Genomic DNA, 7530 nt, shown 5'->3' on the forward strand with positions numbered 1-7530 from the left:
TTGGGTCAGAATTAGGGCTGGGTTGGGGAGGTTGTGGCCATCGGTGGTGGTCATGGCAGGCTTGGGGTTTGATTTTTTTTTTTTTTTTTTTTTTTTTACAAAAAACTTATTAATTTTTGTAACCCAATAAACAAGCAACACGTGACAATTAGATTTTTTTTAACAAAAAATTTAACTCTTTCTCTAGGTTACCGGTAATCGGGATTGAAGAAAGAAAACCCATGTGAAAGTTGGGATTATTGCAGAATAATCGAAGTAGGGATTATTTAGAGTAAATTGGGCAAAGTTGGGATTATTAAAGTGTATTTTCCAAATTAATATCTAGTTTATTGGTTGAGTTTGATTATTTATTTACCATCCGACATTCATTTCTCAATCTCATTTATCCATCTCAAATAAGTGTTGCTTAAATCCACACCAACAACCTCCTACATCAACGTTCGACCCACACCGGTGTGGTACCCCATTTTTGACTAATTAGAATCAGAAGTCAAAATCCCACGTAAGTCGATAATTTGACTAAAAAAAAAGAAATTAGAGTCGCCACTCTATTTTTGCCCGAATAGAGACGGTCTTTTTGTTTATGATCGTTTTCAAATAGAAAACGACATTGACTCCATTAGGTGAGGCACTATATAAGTATGGTCTTAGGAAAATTAGAGATCTAGGTACGGGGTATAAGTTAGGAAGATCGAACGTTTGGAACTCGTCTCTTCCTCTGTTCTAATGAACAGGCTCTTACTAGTACGTTGCTAATTGGTTATGGTTATTCACATACTTTTCCTTAAACTAATGCAATAAAACACGAAAATTTCCACATTGTCAATCACACTCAAAAATAAAAGTGAATTAAACCATACGATATATGGTGGGTTTGAGCATTAAAGTTTCCCTACGTACCGTTCATTGTGGGATTTGAATCCACTCCCGGATCAAAACCCTACGTAGTTCTTACGAACGTCCATTTGTACATGGTCAAAGATTCCATACGAGGTTTCAAGAAGGTTTATATTTTTTTTTGGGAAGGGTGGTCGATTCGTATGGGGTTATTTGAATGAGGCTGAGCAATCTTGCTTTCAAGATGGAGGTCAATTTATCAAGGTTGAGGAAGTCACTAGAATTAGCTACACCATAGGAGTTTCTTTGAGGAGAATGCTTTTTTATTTGGAAAATGCGTTTCAATCAACGGCTTTACTTAGGGTTGACCAACTTCTGAAAAGAGATTGTATGGGATTTATTGGAGTCTGATAAAAAGGGGTATTTTACTTGGTATGAATCGAGAAGAATACAAAGGAAATGTATTTGGATTGTAGGAAATTGACTTATGCAAAATGGACATTCCATATGGCTTAAATCTAAATGATAGGTAGTGAATTGAAAACCTTGATCATGTCAGATTACGTAAACGATCTATCAGAGATAATAAAACTTTAAAAGTATAGTTCTCTGTGGCAAAAGATCATCTCATAACCTATCATGATTGAATATTCAATTTTACCCTCTTATTTAAATATAAGCCATAAACCACAACTCGAAAGGTTTATTTTATTAATAAAATGATACAAGCATGCAAAGCCATATTTCACTTAATTAAAAACTAGTTGTCTCTTTATTAAGAAATGCATAAGGAAATTTTGCTCCTCCGAAAGGTGATGGAATTAAAACTTAAACAAGATTTATATATAAAAAAAGTAAGACATTCTATTCCGAAATAAATGAATTATTTATACCGCTCCTTTCATATAGCCATAGGAGGAAGAAGACTTTTTTTTTTTAAGAAAAAAGAGTGTTAGTCTTAAAGTGATACATATGTGTCTCTTTTTTGGATTAATATCAACTTGAGGCATGAGTAATTTATAGCTTCCTCAAATGACTTAAATTTAAATCTTTTAAAGAAAAAAAAAATACCAGAGGTGTATATATTATGATAGATCCCTGGAAAGGTCTATCAGTCTTCTATAACATATCAAAAATTGGGATTCATCCAACGGTTGAATTGAAAAATAATGAATTTTCTTTAAAAACACTCCAGTTTGAGACGTTCATGGGGAATTGGGTGATAATGGTCAAAGTACTTCGAAATTGGCATGATCCTTTTAATGGTATGTTAAGGAAAAGCATATAAATGCTCTGTAGAAAATTCTCCCTTTTTAGAAGTCATTTGATATGCCAAATAAAAAGAGTATGCTTGGTTGGGGAAGACAGTCCAAATCAGTTTATCATTTTGTTACCTTGTTTTGTAAAAATCATAAAAAATAGAGTATTTATCCTATGGGAACGTGTGACCCCAATTTACAAAGCTTAAGGAATCTTCTTTCTAGATAGTCAATTCAAATTTTATTATTAAAAATGATATTGGTCGAAAATTGGAAAATAGACAGACCTGTAGTAAAAAATTATGGTCTTACTATGTCTTCATGTCTGATTTTTTGTGGATTGGTTAAAATTTATTTTTATGAAATTCCAAGTCTCATACACTCCTAAATACATAAGCTTAATGTAAAAAATTTATTTCTTAATTTTATAATAAAAAACGATTTTTTACATAATAAAATAAAGTGGTCGACAATGCTATCTTGCTAGAATTCCATCATTCATGCTTTAGTGCTTCCTTATGCATTTTGTACAATTATCATTGCTTCCATTTCATATTCTACATAATGATGATACATACAAGAAAAGAAAAATCAAACAAACCATGTATACTCACTCTCAAACTCGCTCATGGTCGGTCAAATTCTACTTGGTTTCCAAATTAGGAAACCGGCACGTATAGTGCCCTAGGAGGTTATGGAACACACAAAAGTAGAAAAGTTAGTAAATGTATGTAAAAATAATATGAAATCACAAATAAAAAGAAAGAAAATATTACCTTTGACTTTGAGTAGCTATCTTGAGGAGTTAGTAAGAGTAGCGTGATAGTGTCAAAACGATCGACTTAAAATTAGGCCAAGTCTTTCTACAATATTTTTTTTATTATTTTTTTTTTACGGAAAATAAAAAAAAAATTTGATTGCTTTTTTTTTTTGTAAGTCTAATAATAATGCTGAAATAATTTATACTTCTTTTATGGTTTTTTTTTTTTTACTATTCTCTTTGATCTTTTTTTTTCTCCCCTTTTCGTGAAGAGTGGGGTGGTATATATATGGGAGCAAATGGGAGCTAAAATACAAAATACAAAGAATATACTGTTATATGAAATAAATACGTACGAATACAAGAGTTAGGTAGAAATTATAACCAAAAAACGTCTTAATGAGGTAGAGGACAAATAGAATAGCCTACTACTTTATGTAAAACTTAATTACTATTGACTGAACAAAAGACAATATTATTGATGACTAAAAATAATTAAAAGTACTAATATAATTTAAATACAATGGTTAATTAGTACTACTTTCTTTTGAAGAGTGTACTTACTCTTCGTATATTAAACTCACCATAGCAAAATACGACTATTACACCACCTACTTATCAGATAATAACAAGAAAAAAAAGTTGTTTGCCATTGATTGTGGATAGTCATATCACCTTACCGTTTGGGAAGAAACACAACCCAGTGATACAACGTATTGTCATATCACACCAATTTCTGATTCTCGTTGCTAAATTACAACTATGGCTTACCATTTTCTTTTTCTGTAGAGATTTGACATATCAAATGAGTGGTAATGGCAGAGGTATCTTTGCTTAGAGCCACTCTTTTACTGTCAAATATTGTCGTCATTGCAATAACTCGGAAGAGAAATAGCATGCATACTTACACTTGTTATTTCTGAGTGTGTGAAACGGAGAAAAGATGACTCATGAAGGTAAATGGTAATGGTGTCTTGGTGAAGAAGGAAGAAGATGAAAATTGGAATAGTAGTACGTTTTTGACAAAGCAAAATGGTAGAACTAAAACAAGTTATAATTAAGGAAGTTGAACAACAAAAAAAACAAAACAAAAAAAAAATAAATTAAAAAAAATATAAAATAAAAAAAACAATGGGAGCCGTGAGTTTTGGCATTTGCCACTTACATTACATGCACTTCATGCATGTTTTGTGTCTTATTATCATCTTATTATTGTATTAAACCATGACCTTGGGTATTGGTAATAGCTTAGTATGCATGCATGCTTTGCATTCTGTTACATAATCAAAATATGCTAATTTGTCCTTTATGATTTGTATTTTTCCTCTTTTTTTTTTTTTTTTTTAAAAAAAAAAATAAAAAAATAATAAAATTATAAAGGAACAAAAGCCATGAATATATTAATGGGTTAGGCATATCGTCAAACAAAATCCAACAACAATGTAACAATTATTTACATAACATATGATGAACCCACTTATAATATAAAAATAGTAGAATAATTATAATAACAATAGGATAAAAAAGAATCAGTAGTACTAAAAATTTATTTGGGGTTAGAAAGTGATACTTTAGAAATGGTCACGGTTTTAAAAATGTACAGATTAAAGGGTCAAAATTTGATACTATTGACCAGGATATGTCAAATGACATGATTATTACATAAGTCACTGGTAACAACATTGTTTTTATTTTATGTTATTTTAAAAGATACACTTACTACTATTATTAGACTAAACGATTATACAATTGGGATACGACAAAAATACGGATAAGATTTATCCCTTATAAAAGGGAGATTTCCCTTATCCGAAATCACCCTTTACTCAAAAAAACACACCCCTTGCCTTTTCCCCTTCGGTTTCCATGGCTCCCGGCAACCAAAATCGTCAAACTCCATCTCCGTTCGACGAGCATTTTCGAGTGCTAAATTTATATTTAGCTTTGATTATGGCGTTAGTGGTGCTACTAATGGCGTTAATGATTTTCATAATCATGAATAAATGACGACTTGAAGTTCCCGGTACGGAGTGTACAAGGTTCGAGTTATGCTTCGAATTAATCTCGTATTTTGTTCGTAAATTAGGAGTACAAATTGTAAGAGTTTTGTATACTCCAAAATTATAAATAAACACTACTTGAATTTGTCTCTTATGTCTAATTATTGCGGTTGTCGTTAGCAAAATCAGATCTTATTATTATAATTTATTAGTTAACTGAAAGTAATAAAAAGTATGGAAAATAGGGGATCAAAATTTGGTGTCTACAACCGGTTACATCCGCATAACTTACATCATGTCATGCCATGTTGGACAGACCTGACCTTTTTCTTTGATTTTGTAATGTTTAAAAGCTATTTATTTATTTATTTTTAAAAAATTATCATATTTTTTTATTAATTAGAAATTAGTGTGCTTTGGGACGATTTAAATTATGTAGTAGCATATAATAGTTAAAAATAATATTGATGAGAATTTTTGATAAAAAAAATTGGAAAAAAAAGGTAAGGTTACAAAATCATAAGTATTTAAAAATTAGCCAAAAATAAATCAAATAAAAAATTGTTCTAAACCCGTTGGATTGTTTCAAAAAAAAAAAAACAAAAACAAAAAACACTTAGGTTAGGGTTGAGCATTTGTCGATCCGTGCCCTGAAGAAACTCGACTTGAAATGACCCATGACCTGATCTGAACCCGACCCGATTGACAGGTCTAGCTACTACTCTAAAGTTCAAAAATCTATTCAACGCGAATCATGACAAATAACTTTACTTTATAAGTAGAGGTGTCAATAACGCATCTTACGACCCAATCTGAAACTGAAAATAAAATAAAATAAAAATTCAGATTTCAACTTTGTATGAACACGACAATTTAGCATGACTCAAATTTAATATAGATCCAAATCTACCTGATAAATCGAATCTGACCCAAACACCCAACTGACTCTTCATTATTTTTTTTTAAGAAACTGACACCTCTATTTATAAGGTATAAATAAAATTAAATTGGTCCTCGATGTAGCTTTTAGCCCCATCCATTATAATTGTCATACCGTACCAGTGGCATATCCAGAAATTTGGAACAATGGGTTCGAAAGTGTGTAAAAAAAATAACAAAATAAAAACAGATAACTCAATTTGGATCACAACAGGTATTTTGAATATTACTAATCAAATACATAAGTTCAAATTTGGATTACTAGTTTACAACAGACATTTAAAAAACTTAATCCAATAATATTCGAGTTCATTGTGTATATTAAAATAAATAAAACTCTAAAATAAATAAAACTTTTAATTGTAAAAACTCCACAATCTACCTCAAGTAGGGATGGCAATCTAGTCTGAATCCGACCCTAGTCCGATCCGATCCGAAGAAAAAATCCAAACCAAATCCGAGAAATAATTATCCGAAGCCGACTCCGAGTCAAAGGAGGGTCGGAGTTGGAGTCTTCTTAGAATCTGACTTATCATTCAATTTATGAATTTATTGGTCTTTAAAGTTGATTATATATTGGTTGCTATTGATAATTGGGTCAAAATTACTTTTAAAGTCGGAGTCGGATCGAGGCGGAGTCGGAGGATGGAAATTTAAGTCAGATCGGAGTCGGATTCTAGGAGTCGGAGGCGGAGGTAGATAAAAAATCCGACAGCTAGGATCGGAGTCGGATTTTGCATAATCCGATCCGAATCCGACCCATTGCCATCCCTAACCTCAAGCAAGAAACAATGCAAAATCCACGAGTCCAACACACCATAAAGGCACAAACTCACAAAAGGCACAAATATCTAAATAGTAATAAAATAAAAAACGCTGACAAATTTTAGGATATGTTAGTTATTCAAATAAATACTTTTATTTAAAATCAAATATATATGAATCAAGAAAAAAAAGTTCAACGGATCTTTATTATAAACAAGTCTTACAAATAAATTTACAAAAATCGTGGAGAACTAATCTAGTGCAAGTATACAAGATTACTTAGTTGTAAAAAAAAAAAAAAAGTATACAAGATTACAATTAACAAAAACACAACTATACAAGATTACAAGTCAATTACTCAACAATTCAACAAATCATGAATTCAAACATTCAATTATTTCAACAATTCAACAAATCATGAAATTCAAACATTCAAACATTCAAACATTCAATTACTTCAACCATTCAACAAATCATGAATTCAAACATTCAATTACTTCAACAATTCAACAAAACAACAAAGGAAAGAATAACCCCCCCCCCCCAAAAAAAAAAATAGAAAAAAGAGGATAGGGGGAGTCGAACTCCTGACCAGTCGAATAGAGTGAGGCGGGGACCGCATCTTGTGAAGCAATAAGGCTGACAATCACTGAGCTAGCTTGCATCATACGGAGTATTGTTTTCTCTTTTGCGCATTATTGTATTAACCGATTTAATTTTCATTTTTTTTTTGTAAAAAAAACCTTATCAATTTTTCACGAAAAATGGGTGGGTTCAAATGTTCATTCAATGAACCCCTTTGAACCCACCCTAGATTCGCCCCTGTATAGTACGTAATATTACACATTTTACATTTTTTACGAATAAAGTATAATGGAAGGACTTTACTTTTTGATTTTTTCACATTTAAGGACTTTCCACTTTTTTTTTTCACCTTTGAGGACCTAAGTTTTGATTTCCGGCCAAAATG

The sequence above is a fragment of the Chenopodium album genome, chromosome 13, assembly GCF_948465745.1.
Source record: "Chenopodium album chromosome 13, dcCheAlbu1.1, whole genome shotgun sequence".
NCBI lineage: Eukaryota > Viridiplantae > Streptophyta > Magnoliopsida > Caryophyllales > Amaranthaceae > Chenopodium > Chenopodium album.